The sequence below is a fragment of the Papaver somniferum genome, chromosome 9, assembly GCF_003573695.1.
Source record: "Papaver somniferum cultivar HN1 chromosome 9, ASM357369v1, whole genome shotgun sequence".
Taxonomy (NCBI): Eukaryota; Viridiplantae; Streptophyta; class Magnoliopsida; order Ranunculales; family Papaveraceae; genus Papaver; species Papaver somniferum.
In genome coordinates, this window is record NC_039366.1 from 55,736,652 (window position 1) to 55,750,134 (window position 13,483).

General features: G+C 38.7%; 1 long non-coding RNA gene across 1 annotated transcript; it reads right to left on the reverse strand.

The window, feature by feature from the left end:
* Positions 1-2,684: 2,684 nt before the first annotated feature.
* Positions 2,685-4,109, reverse strand: LOC113307866. The gene is made up of 3 exons (XR_003339356.1): positions 3,707-4,109; positions 3,171-3,485; positions 2,685-3,055 (listed from the first exon to the last, which is right to left on the reverse strand). It is a non-coding gene; the product is annotated as an uncharacterized LOC113307866 (long non-coding RNA).
* Positions 4,110-13,483: the final 9,374 nt, after the last annotated feature.

Below are 13,483 nucleotides of genomic sequence, written 5' to 3' on the forward strand. Positions count from 1 at the left end.
GCCGGGGAGCGGTTGTGGAATATTGTGATTGGTATTTTTGATTTTGTAAATATCTTTTTATTTTTATTCTTTTGTACAGTATTCTTTTTATTTTTAAGGATTTATTTTTCTTTTTGACTTGTTTTGTGCTTCAGAATTTTATTTCAGGAGCCTTTTTGAGAACGATGAGTGCTTTGCGCGAGACGTCGTCTATGACGCTTGGTGAACACATGTATGGGTCATGGTATAAGGAAGTTCTTGCTTACAATCGTCTCAGGTATGGAACTTGGAATCCACGTAATTTCTCTATAGGTGGTTATTCAGATGAGTATCAACCCCAATACCATGAGGGTGAAAAGGAACTTGATACTACAAGTGATTTTAGGAATTATGATACCGATATAATATATGAATCTATTGTATCTTACCCAACTCATGATCATTTAGCTGATCATTTGTCTATTCAAAAGGAAGAGAGTTGTGTTAGAGACACCATTTATTCAGATAATGATGATTTAGAAGAACATATTTATACAGAAGATACTATTGTTGAGTCTGATGACTTAGAGACAGTAGACGTGCATAATGAGATATTTTCTAATCATTCAAATAATGAGTTTCCTATAAGTCACTTAGTTGCAGATAGCGATGAGGTGATTATTCATGATATTGTTGCTCCATTGTGCTCTTGTTATTCTGATCCATCTAGTGATTTTCTGAATGATGATGTGAATGTTGAACATATTGATATTGGTCAGATAACTTGTGTCGATGATTTTGAGCCTTTGTCTGTTTGTTTATCCCACTTTTCTGATTCCGATGACCCTATGATTATTGATATTATCAATGCATTGCGACCTCCAATAGATAATCAACGTAACTCAACAACGGAAGTTATTTCCGCGGACTTAGAACCGGATTTAAGAGTTGCAAATTTTGATAAACTTGAATCACCATATGCATGTTTAAACCATTGTGCCGAGTTGGATGATTTTATGCCTTTTTACGTTGTCAATGGATTGATTCCTATGATTTTTAGTGAAGAAAATGTGTCGACCGGATGTATTTCAGCTGATTTAGAACCTGATATAGAGTGTGCCTCCCGAATAGAAAATAAGATACATTTTATGTTTGTTGTCCATGTGACTGATTTATTTATCTCGACTAAGGATTTTTTTTCTATTGGGAATGGATTTACACATCTTTTTGGAGGTTTATAGTGTTTGCAGATTCATATTCGCAGCTGACCTGAATCGTTGGATTGATCCCCAACTTTTCAGACTTTATATATATATATGCTTTGCTGCTTACTTTGGTGCAACCTCACCTTGTTTGAGGTTCTTTATGTGCGCAAGCAGGGATACAAATATTTGCTTCATGGGAGTCAACCCATACTATTTCGCTTCATGGGAGTCAACCCATCAGATTTGTTTTCTTTCCTCCATCTTTTATTTGTTTGCTTGAATCTCCCATCTTAATTTCTACGTTGGATGACTCAATTACATTGAGGACAATGTAATGTTTAAGTGTGGGGGAGTGGCAATTTCATTAAGTATTTTCAAAATAAAAAAAAATGATGACCAGCTGTGTAGCGGGTCTAAAAAAAATGACTAGTTGTGTAACGGGTCTTGAAAAAAAAAAAGATTTTTAGGGTTATGACCAGCTGTGTAGCGGGTCTTGTGTATGGTATTTGTCATGACCAGCTGTGTAGCGGGTTTTGGGTATGGTATTTCAAATTTTCATTTTATGACCAGCTGTGTAGCGGGTCTAACCCTCTCTTATGATATGACCAGCTGTGTAGCGGTTCAATTCTTTGTTTTGCTCGAGGACTAGCAAAATATAAGTATGGGGGTGTTGATAAGCACGTAAGTGTTACATTCTATACCCATATTTATATTAGTTAGGACTCGATACTTTGGTTAATGAAACTATTTTAGTGTTTTTATATAAAGTATACGGAAATTCGATCACCCGAAGGAGAACCAGCTAAATGAGAGCTAAAGTAGCACTTGCGGCAAAAATGGCCAAGACAACCCATGGCATGAAAGAGACGCATAAACTGCGAAAGCACATGCCTGGAAGTCAAGAAAAAAAGCAAATAATTGTCTCGGCCTGTTCAACCGTGCCAGGCCCATGTTGAGTCAAATGAGACTCATGAGAAGATAGAGAGAAACTGGAGCTGTGGTGGTGCTTTTTGATAGAGGTGGAGCAAGGGAAGTAATTCAGTGATGACGAAATATGAACAGAGTGTTATGGGAGTAATTCGTCCTTGCTGTTGCTTCCGGTGAAGGAAGAAGTAATGGGAAGCAACAAACGAAGTTAATGGAGTTGCGAAGGCAGTGACGTTCACTGGTACTCTGTATGGGATTGTGGTTTGAGTAAATGGTGTTGGTTGATGTTCGAGGTGAAGCTGTCGTCGGTTCAGGGATGTGATTCAAATGGAAGAAAGAAGTTTCTTTGTTTTATTCTTGCACGTGTTGGAGTCCACTAAAGGGATGAGTAGGGCTGCACAACGGGTAGGGTGGGTAGGATATGACCTATACCCGCCACCCTACCCGTTTACTGGCGGTTAAGAAAAATTTTACCCGCCATCCTACCCGCCATTAAACGGGTAAGATCCTACCCAACCCATTCTCTGGCGGGTCGGGTAGGGTAGGGTGGCGGGTATAACCGTTTTTTTTTTTAATCTCTGAGTGTAGTGAAACTCTTCTGGATCTGGTACTTCCAATTATCATTTGAGATTCCAGCTACTTCAATCAAACTTGTCAGATTCTCACCTTCCTCCACACCCAGTAGAGACACTTTATTGTGATTCAAACAATCCTGAATGTCATTGCACTGCGATCAGGCTTTACTGGCATAGCTGGGTTGGAAAATGAAGTGTGTCAAGACATGAACATTGTAGTAGAGATTTCACTTTCATCACCACCAACATCATTGCTCGTACACCATAGTTGACATCCAACCTTGTTCGACCAGGAGAAACAGCATGTGACAATTTCCTAATCATTTCTACCAGATAAAGCTCCCTCTCCGCCCTCTTCGTTGTACCCCATTTTTAAGTTGATTTCAGTGCCTGTGCGATCAAAAACGAAAGAACATCATCCTTAATATTCAAGATTAACTGCCAAGAGAGCCGAAGTTGTAGTATTGCAATAAATTTTGAAATTTTAAAATGAACACAGTAATACCCTGAAATTTGCAGTCTGCCATTGAATCAAGTCGTTTATCTTCCGCTGTCATTTTTTAAAAAGATTAACTACTTAACGCTGCAACCCATGGCCAAGACATGTTCATCTATCTTTATTCTTCAGATTATATGGATATTGTTCAAACCCTTAGCCATATAATCCCTCGATCCATCATTTGATCAAAATATCTTCTCGCTTCTTTCCATTGACCATGTAAGCAGTAACCATGAATGATAGAATTATAAGTCTTTGCATCTGCAGAGATTACTCTATTGCCCATCTCTTCAAGGAATCTCTTGGCCTCATTCAAGCGACCTGAACTAGAAAGCCCATTGATCAAAGAAATGTAAACAACTACGTTAGGAACAACATCTATATCTCTACGCATTTCAGAGAAAAGAAGTAAAGAACTAAAGCTTTATCAACTAAACCTCCTTTACAAAGAGTATCTATAATCACACAATATGAAACAACATTAGGTCTGTAGTTCCATTTCACCATCTTGTTTTTTAGGTGAAGAGCAAGATCAACTTTACCAGTTCTGCAAAGCCCGTGTATAGAGTATTACATGTGAAGGAGTTAGGTAGAACACCTGTCTCGATCATTTTCTCGAACACCTTGAATGCAAAGTCAATCTTTTCTTGAACACACAACCCATTAATCAATGTAGTGAAAGTGATAACATTAGGCTGATGACCTCTCTTAATAATCTCTCCAAGCAAACAGAACCGTGATTCACTTGGACTAGTTTACAACAACAGTTAATCAAAATGTTGAATGTGGAAATATCGGGTTTTACTAAAACTGATGAGTTCACACCTCTTGATGAAGCTATACCCGTCATGTTGTTGTATTACTAAAACTGATGAGTTCACACCTCATGATGAAGCTAAAATATCTCCGATTGGTCCCAATTCTGCATGTTCAGCGGTATGTTCTGCTAAACTTGCTACCATCGTCGATGGAAATCGACCTTTTCCCACTACTATTAAAAAAGGACAGGGATTATTTGGTCTTTTACATATATGAGGCGGGTAAGCGGGTAGGATAGGATAATTTCGGATTATATCCGTCACCCTACCCGCTAACTGGCGGATGAAATAATGTTTACCCGTCACCCTACCCGCCAAATAGTGGATATGATAGGATACGGTTAAAAAACTGGCGGGTAGGGTAGGATTGGCGGGTAAGGGTAGGGATGACTGCAACGTGCTTAGATATCTATCACTGCATTTCGAGTTGATAAAAGAGCACCAAGCATCTTCCGTTCTTATCATAGACGAACTTCATCAACTATTAAGCTCGAGGTGGTATGAATGATCAGGAAGGATGAGTCTGGAGCATTCAGTCGCAGGGGTTAGCTTGGTCCTGTTGGGAGTTTTGTAGTTCAATGAAACAGGATCAGTTCATGAAACACATCAATGGAGTTTGTTTTGGTCGCTGTGATTGTGCTCAAGAGATTATGAAGAGTTTTCGCATTTGAGATGTTAATGGAGAGAAGATGGAGACTTCAAGGATTCATAACTGGGAGCTGTGCTTGGAAGATGCTGCTGCTGTTGATTGTTTGAACTATGTTCGGTGATTGGTTCACCTGGTTCTACCGGAACTGAAACGAAAGGAAAGAAAGGTGTTGGCTGAACTGGTTCGAGGTGTTCGTCTCATTTGAAGGCAAGGGTACTGAAGAGCATTTGAGTATGGTGTACAACAATGGCAGTCGACGGTGAAGAATGGCGTAGAATGGCTGTTTGGATTTTGTGTGAAGTAAGAGATTGGTGTTGTGGTCAGTGTGACCGATATTTGTGAAGTTGAGATGGATAGCATTGGGCTGGAGTTCGGTGAAGGAGGATTGGCATCAAAGCAATGTTCAGGGAGGAAAGCACGGTGCTTATGATGACTGGCGGAGACACGGATAGTGACAGTAGTGGTTGAAACCAGTGTTGCTGAGATGGATTTGTTAGTTTATATGATGTTGAAGGACGAAGAACAAGTCCAAGGAGATATGAGAGTTTGGTGGCTCGATGCACTTTGTAGCCGTCAGTAAATGGAAGTGATTGGCGTAATGAGAGTTGGACAGACAGAAAAGAGAATGGAAATGATTGCAGTGGTGGTTATTGTATCACATTCGATGATTCCTTCCACAGCAGATGGAATTGGAGTTCGATGGGGTTTCACATTGTTAGTTTATATGATGTTGAAGGACGAAGAACAAGTCCAAGGAGATATGAGAGTTTGGTGGCTCGATGCACTTTGTAGCCGTCAGTAAATGGAAGTGATTGGCGTAATGAGAGTTGGACAGACAGAAAAGAAAATGGAAATGATTTCAGTGGTGGTTATTGTATCACATTCGATGATTCCTTCCACAGCAGATGGAGTTGGAGTTCGATGGGGTTTCTCATTGTGTTAAGGAAGTAGATGGAGTTGGTTTTGCCGGTGATGGAGAATGGCTTGTACGCCAGCTGAAATTGACTGGAGATGATTCTCAAAATGGTGGCTGTATTTGAGTCGATGGGATCAAGGAAGATGTTGGGATTGATATTAAAGATGATGGAGCTGTTCGCAAAGTAGATGAAATTAATTATTGTTGTTTCTCGGTCAATTCAAGGCGTAAATGAAGATAAATTCGTGAAGTCTGGAGATTGTATGAACTGTGGTCAGTTCATAGTGCAGCTTCGAAGATGAATGGTCTGCATGTCAGCGACACAGCTGTGAGTTCAGAGATAATAAGGGTTGATATTGCAGAGATGGGGTTTACCCATTCTTGACATTGATTAATGATCTGCAGGCGGAGAAGAACATGGAATTGGGTTTGCAGGTGACGATGGCAGTGATGGCTTGACTGAACGGTGGAGGAAAGAGCTTGGCTGGCAGTAAGGGTATGAGCTTGTTATTGGATTACGTACAGGGAAGTGTTTTACACGGACAGAAAGTAGAAACTGGAGTTAGTGGTGCTGTGACCGTGGTGAATAAAGGTAAAGGAGGAGTTGGTTCTGTTGTTCGATTTGAAGACGAGGGTTGGTGATTGAATTGGGCTGGACTGGGCCCATTAGAGGTAGAGTTTTCGATAGGTCTTTTGGCGAATCCTGGACCGCATATTTGAAGACAATCGAATAGAAACGAGAGGGGGGCGATCGGGGAGAACTGGGTGTTGCGGCTACAGAGCCAAAACCACAGAAGGGAAGAAGATTGTTGCGGCCGAAAAACATAAGGAGGAAGGAGATCGATTCGATTGTGGTGACGCGCAATTTAATATTGGTTTAATTTCTCCTCCCTTGTGATATGTTTATGGCTTTTGAGAAAGTCATGTTTTGCTAAGTTTGTAACTAGGGTTTTATGGATTAAAGCCACTTGGGGTATTAGGCTGTTTTGATTTGAATAATTGAGCATAGACCGTTATGATTTAAATAGATCTTTTCTTGATATTGTTTATTGATTAATTGAAAATGAGTTGTTGCTTCACCGGTTTTGTAAACCTTCATGCGTAATTGTTAGGATAACAAATATATTTGTCTACTTATTTTGATATTTCATGCTTGGGTTAAATCCTTTGATGGGGTATTCTTAGAATAGCCGGATATTATTTGTGAACCTATTTTTAGTTTCGTATAATTTTCTCACTAATGCAATTTGATGGTGCATGCTTGGGTTTAGTCTTTTGATGTGCCATGCTTAGAGTGTCCCAGTGATATTTGCGGTTCTAATACTGATAGTAGGTGATGTCGATAGAACGGACAATAGACAAATATTCAGAAGTTATGTTTCATTTCAGTAATTGAATAAAAATAGTGGTGGATACTATAAACCCTGGTTACCAACTCTCCCATTTGATTCGTTTTGTTACTTGAGTTTATTCTTCTCATTGTCTTTATTCTATCAAAAATCCAAAAACATCTTTATTTGTTAGTCCATTAGAGACATTGATTACGTATTTCCACCGCTCGTGGGAACGACCCGTACTTGCCTCTGACTACTAGTTGGACACCATGCGATTGCGGTTATCATATATATGCATCTTCGGATCCTATCAATTTTTGGCGTCGCTGCCGGGGAGCGGTTGTGGAATATTGTGATTGGTATTTTTGATTTTGTAAATATCTTTTTATTTTTATTCTTTTGTACAGTATTCTTTTTATTTTTAAGGATTTATTTTTCTTTTTGACTTGTTTTGTGCTTCAGAATTTTATTTCAGGAGCCTTTTTGAGAACGATGAGTGCTTTGCGCGAGACGTCGTCTATGACGCTTGGTGAACATATGTATGGGTCACGGTATAAGGAAGTTCTTGCTTACAATCGTCTCAGGTATGGAACTTGGAATCCACGTAATTTCTCTATAGGTGGTTATTCAGATGAGTATCAACCCCAATGCCATGAGGGTGAAAAGGAACTTGATACTACAAGTGATTTTAGGAATTATGATACCGATATAATATCTGAATCTATTGTATCTTACCCAACTCATGATCATTTAGTTGATCATTTGTCTATTCAAAAGGACGAGAGTTGTGTTAGAGATACCATTTATTCAGATAATGATGATTCAGATGAACATATTTATACAGAAGATACTATTGTTGAGTCTGATGACTTAGAGACAGTAGACGTGCATAATGAGATATTTTCTAATCATTCAAATAATGAGTTTCCTATAAGTCACTTAGTTGCAGATAGCGATGAGGTGATTATTCATGATATTGTTGCTCCATTGTGCTCTTGTTATTCTAATCCATCTAGTGATTTTCTGAATGCTGATGTGAATGTTGAACATATTGATATTGGTCAGATAACTTGTGTCGACGATTTTGAGCCTTTGTCTGTTTGTTTAGCCCACTTTTCTGATTCCGATGACCCTATGATTATTGATATTATCAATGTATTGCGACCTCCAATAGATAATCAAGGTAACTCAACAATGGAAATTATTTCCGCGGACTTAGAATCGGATTTAAGAGTTGCAAATTTTGATAAACTTGAATCACCAGATGCATGTTTAAACCATTGTGCCGAGTTGGATGATTTTATGCCTTTTTACGTTGTCAATGCGTTGATTCCTATGATTTTAGTGAAGAAAATGTGTCGACCGGATGTATTTCAGCTGATTTAGAACCTGATATAGAGTGTGCCTCCCGAATAGAAAATAAGATACATTTTATGTTTGTTGTCCATGTGACTGATTTATTTATCTCGACTAAGGATTGTTTTCTATTGGGAATGGATTTACACATCTTTTTGGAGGTTTATAGTGTTTGCAGGTTCATATTCGCAGCTGACGTGAATCATTGGATTGATCCCCCAACTTTTCAGACTTTATATATATGCTTTGCTGCTTACTTTGGTGCAACCTCACCTTGTTTGAGGTTCTTTATGTGCGCAAGCAGGGATACAAAGATTTGCTTCATGGGAGTCAACCCATACTATTTCGCTTCGTGGGAGTCAACCCATCAGATTTGTTTTCTTTCCTCCATCTTTTATCTGTTTGCTTGAATCTCCCATCTTAATTTCTACGTTGGGTGACTCAATTACATTGAGGACAATGTAATGTTTAAGTGTGGGGGAGTGGCACTTTCATTAAGTATTTTCAAAATTAAAAAAAAAAATGAAATGATGACCAGTTGTGTAGCGGGTCTAAAAAAAATGACCAGCTGTGTAGCGGGTCTTGAAAAAAAAAGATTTTTAGGGTTATGACCAGTTGTGTATCGGGTCTTGTGTATGGTATTTGTCATGACCAGCTGTGTAGCGGGTCTTGGGTATGGTATTTCAAATTTTCATTTTATGACCAGTTGTGTAGCGTATCTAACCCTCTCTTATGATATGACCAGCTGTGTAGCGGGTCAATTCTTTGTTTTGCTCGAGGACTAGCAAAATATAAGTGTGGGGGTGTTGATAAGCACGTAAGTGCTACATTCTATACTCATATTTATATTAGTTAGGACTCGATACTTTGGCTAATGACACTATTTTAGTGCTTTTATATAAAGTACACGAGAATTCGATCACCCGAAGGAGAACCGGATAAATGAGAGCTAAAGTAGCACTTGCGGCAAAAATGGCCAAGACAACCCATGGCATGAAAGAGACACATAAACTGCGAAAGCACATGCCTGGAAGTCAAGAAGCAAAGCAAATAATTGTCTCGGCTTGTTCAACCGTTCCAGGCCCATGTTGAGTCAAATGAGACTCATGAGAAGATAGAGAGAAACTGGAGCTGTGGTGGTGCTTTTTGATAGAGGTGGAGCAAGGGTAGTAATTCAGTGATGAAGAGATATGAACAGAGTGCTATGGGAGTAATTCGTCCTTGCTGTTGCTGCCGGTGAAGGAAGAAGTAATGGGAAGCAACAAACGAAGTTAATGGAGTTGCGAAGGCAGTGACGTTCACTGGTACTCTGTATGGGATTGTGGTTCGAGTAAATGGTGTTGGTTGTTGTTCGAGGTGAAGCTGTCGCCGGTTTAGGGATGTGATTCAAATGTAAGAAAGAAGTGTCTTTGTTTTGTTCTTGCACGTGGTGGAGTCCACTAAAGGGATGAGTGCAACGTTCTTAGATATCTATCACTGCATTTCGAGTTGATAAAAAAGCACCAAGCATCTTCCGTTCTTATCAGAGACGAACTTCATCAACTATTAAGCTCGAGGTGGTATGAATGATCAGGAAGGATGAGTCTGGAGCATTCAGTCGCAGGGGTTAGCTTGGTCCTGTTGGGAGTTTTGTAGTTCAATGAAACATGATCAGTTCATGAAACACATCAATGGAGTTTGTTTTGGTCACTGTGATTGTGCTCAAGAGATTATGAAGAGTTTTCGCATTTGATATGTTAATGGAGAGAAGATGGAGACTTCAATGATTCATAACTGGGATTTGTGCTTGGAAGATGTTGCTGCTGTTGATTGTTTGAACTAGGTTACCTGCGAAATAATACCAGGTAACCGGACATTACACTGTAACTTTTGAAATTTGTTGTTAATGAGTTCGGTTAGTTGATTAAATCTGCGGAACAACCGAACTTGTTGTTTATCAAGTTCGGTTGTTTACCAAATTTAATCAACTAACCAAACTTCCTAATAATTTCTCTAAAAATTTGAGTTTAATGGAACACATATGAGTCAAATAGCCAAACTAACTAATAATTTCTTAAAAATTTGAATTTAACGAAACACATATGAGTCAAATAGCCAAACTAATCCCTTAAAACACAAATTAAAAACCAAATTATGAAATTAATTTAGTAATCCATATAACTAAATGTTGGAAGCAAACATAAGAAAACAAACTACCAAATCCGCAAAACAAAAGTCTTCCAAACATAAGGAAACAAACTACCAATCCGCAATAAAAAAGTCTTCCAAACATAAGAAAACAAAGTACTAATTGTTGCAATCACTTATTTACCACGACTACTACGAGAAACTTTTCTACTCTTGCGTTTAGGAGTTTTAGGTCGTCCTTAGTTACTAGGTGTGTCATCTCCACTGCTTTGTTGTTGAACCATCCGACTTGAACCTTCCCCTTGTTGGCGACTCCTTTTCAACGGCATGGTCTGGCTTGGATCAACCTGGATTGTATCGACATGGTCGGGATTAAAAACATTAGTTATTTGGTTGTAGAGGTTTGTTTGTTCTCGAGTGTCCATCGTCTCTCCACTCCTGATTTTTCCATCAATTTCTTCAACAATTAGCACTTTCCTTCACCTTTTCTCATCAAAAACATAAGTCACTATTATTTTTCAATACTTTATAACATTTTGAAAAACAAAAATAAGAGTAAATATCTTACCGCCGAATTCCACAAGATCAAGGCCTCATCACCACACATAGGGGTAGGCTTCATAATCTTCTGAGCCTCTTTCTCCATTGTCGTCGCTTTTGCTTTATCAGCACGGGCTTGTTGGACACTGTTTATTACACGGGGATGAGAAAAATGTTCATACTATTTCATATATCCATCGTCAGCGGCATTTGGATCATCAAACGAATCTTATAACTCTTCGACTGGAACAAGATAATCCCCAAAGTTCTTCCAGTGGTCCACTGATGGAGCAGGATCGTATTTTGGGATGAAATTCTTCTCGCTGTTCTTAGTTCCGACCTTCTTTACCTTGATGTTGAAGTTTTCCACTTGTGGGACACTTTGGACACAAGAAAGTTGTCTAAGTACTCTTCGAGGATTATACATTGTACAACCCCCAGGATGAAACAACGGTCCATTATAACCCGCAACAGGTGAGAAATTAATAACATCAACATCCTCCTCGTCTTCATCTGATTCAATGTTGTAAGGATGGAAAACCACATCTTCCACTGTTAACTTATCCAATGTATCCCTCAACTCCAACACCTTTTTTTCCTTATTCTTTTCCTGTGAGTTCAAAAATTCATATTTACCAGTTGTAGGCTTCCCATAAGGCCAAGGAGTGCGAGCATGAGACAATTGCAGTTTAAGGAAGTGGTCGTACACCCAAACCTATGAGAAGAGGCAAAAAATAATACATTCGCAATATGATTAGTAAAAATACACATTCATTCACTTATATATTCAAATACACAAACGATAATTTAACGGGATACCTGAACAAGGGTGTATAAGCCTCCAAAATATAGACTCCTAATCCTCGAAGCTTTTCTGAGTTCCACTTGAACGAATGAAAGAACCGCAATGCCCCAAGAGTAGTTTTTCACCTCATCCAAGGGGTCCAATAGCTGGAGGTAATGAGCATTTACCACGTGGCCTGAAGTGTCAGGGAAGAAGATGGTTCCAAGTTGATATAAAACATAAGCAGTCACATGGTGCTTAGTGTTCTCCTCTGTCATCACCAACTTTCCTTGAGCAACCAAATCTTTCGTCCCTGAAAACTCATCAAACAAGGTTTTGAGCTTGATCTTTTTCAACTTCTTCTTGTACGTGTGATCTTCCTCAAACTCATTATACTCATCACCTTCCTTAGGCTCTTTGTTAGCTCGCCTAAACTCACATTGTTTCTTTTTATTGCTCCATCCTAGACACCTTTCGACTAGTTTTTCAAGAACTTCATAACTCATCGAGGGATCGTAGCCATCTCGAACATTTGTTCCTGTAATTGGTAGGGATGTGATTCTAAAACAATCATCCGGAGTTATTGCCATCTCACCAAAAGGTAGACGAAAGGTATCCGTTTCTGGATAAGCCCTCTCGGAAAATGCAGTAACAGTGACAACATCAAATTTTTGGTGCGCATGTTGTATTCCGTTTCATAGTACACAATCAAATACCGCCAAGCGGACCTCATCACACTCATTTTCTATATTCCATACCTTGTTCTTTTGACGTTTCAAAACACGAACAACATTTTTATGATCCTAAAAAAACAACATCATATCTTATATACTAATATATATAGAAAAGAAAAATATATGTCAAAATATAATAAAATGACTGCGAAATCTAAATCTTGATGGTTAAGATTGAGCCATACCTTTGTCGCAAAGATCTTGGCAGCCCATGAGTTTTTGTAGCCCATCAATACCTCCCTGTAGGGCTGTCAATGGATAAATATCCGTCGGATATTGGCTAATCCGATAAGGTTAAGGTTAAGAGTTATCGGATATCCGATATCCGATAACATCCGGCGGATATCAAAAATCCAATTCGATAAGGTTTACCGTTAAGCTATCGGATATCGGATTTTTATCCGTTAAAATCCGATAGTTATCCCACAGAAAAAAATGTTGAAAAATTAAGCTTTTTTTAGCAGAGTCTTTTTTGTTCAAGTGTAAGAAAGAAAAACCACAGTACCACACAAACACTTCAGTTCACATCACACATGAAAAAACACATAAAAGAGTCTACAACTAACAAAAAACTCAAACAGGCTGGATCTTCTTTGCTGGTTGCATGTTGCATCAACTTCAATCGACGATTTCCATATCTGCATTCAAAAAAACCTGGTTTCAGAGAGCAATTGATTCATTTATGATTTATCTATCAAGGAAAAGAAATACTGAACTAAGCAAAGGAAAAGAAACGATCAAACGAAGATTTACCTGCATGAGTTGGGTACTTACAGCTAGAGTTGGGTATGTTTGCTATGTTTGCTAGAGTTCTGGTCACTGGCATAGCCAACACATCTCTTGCTATGTTTGCTAGAGTTGGGTACTTACAGCTATTCATCTTCCACCAAACCAATATATCAAAGTTCATTTCATCTTGAGCTGTTAGAGTAGGAAGAATTGGTTCTCCTAAGTATGTCTCTAACTCAGATTTCTGAACATCATCTTCATCATTTTCCAACACAAAACTAGCATAATCTGTGCTAGATGCACCTGAGCTTCTTACATCCATGTGAGCGACA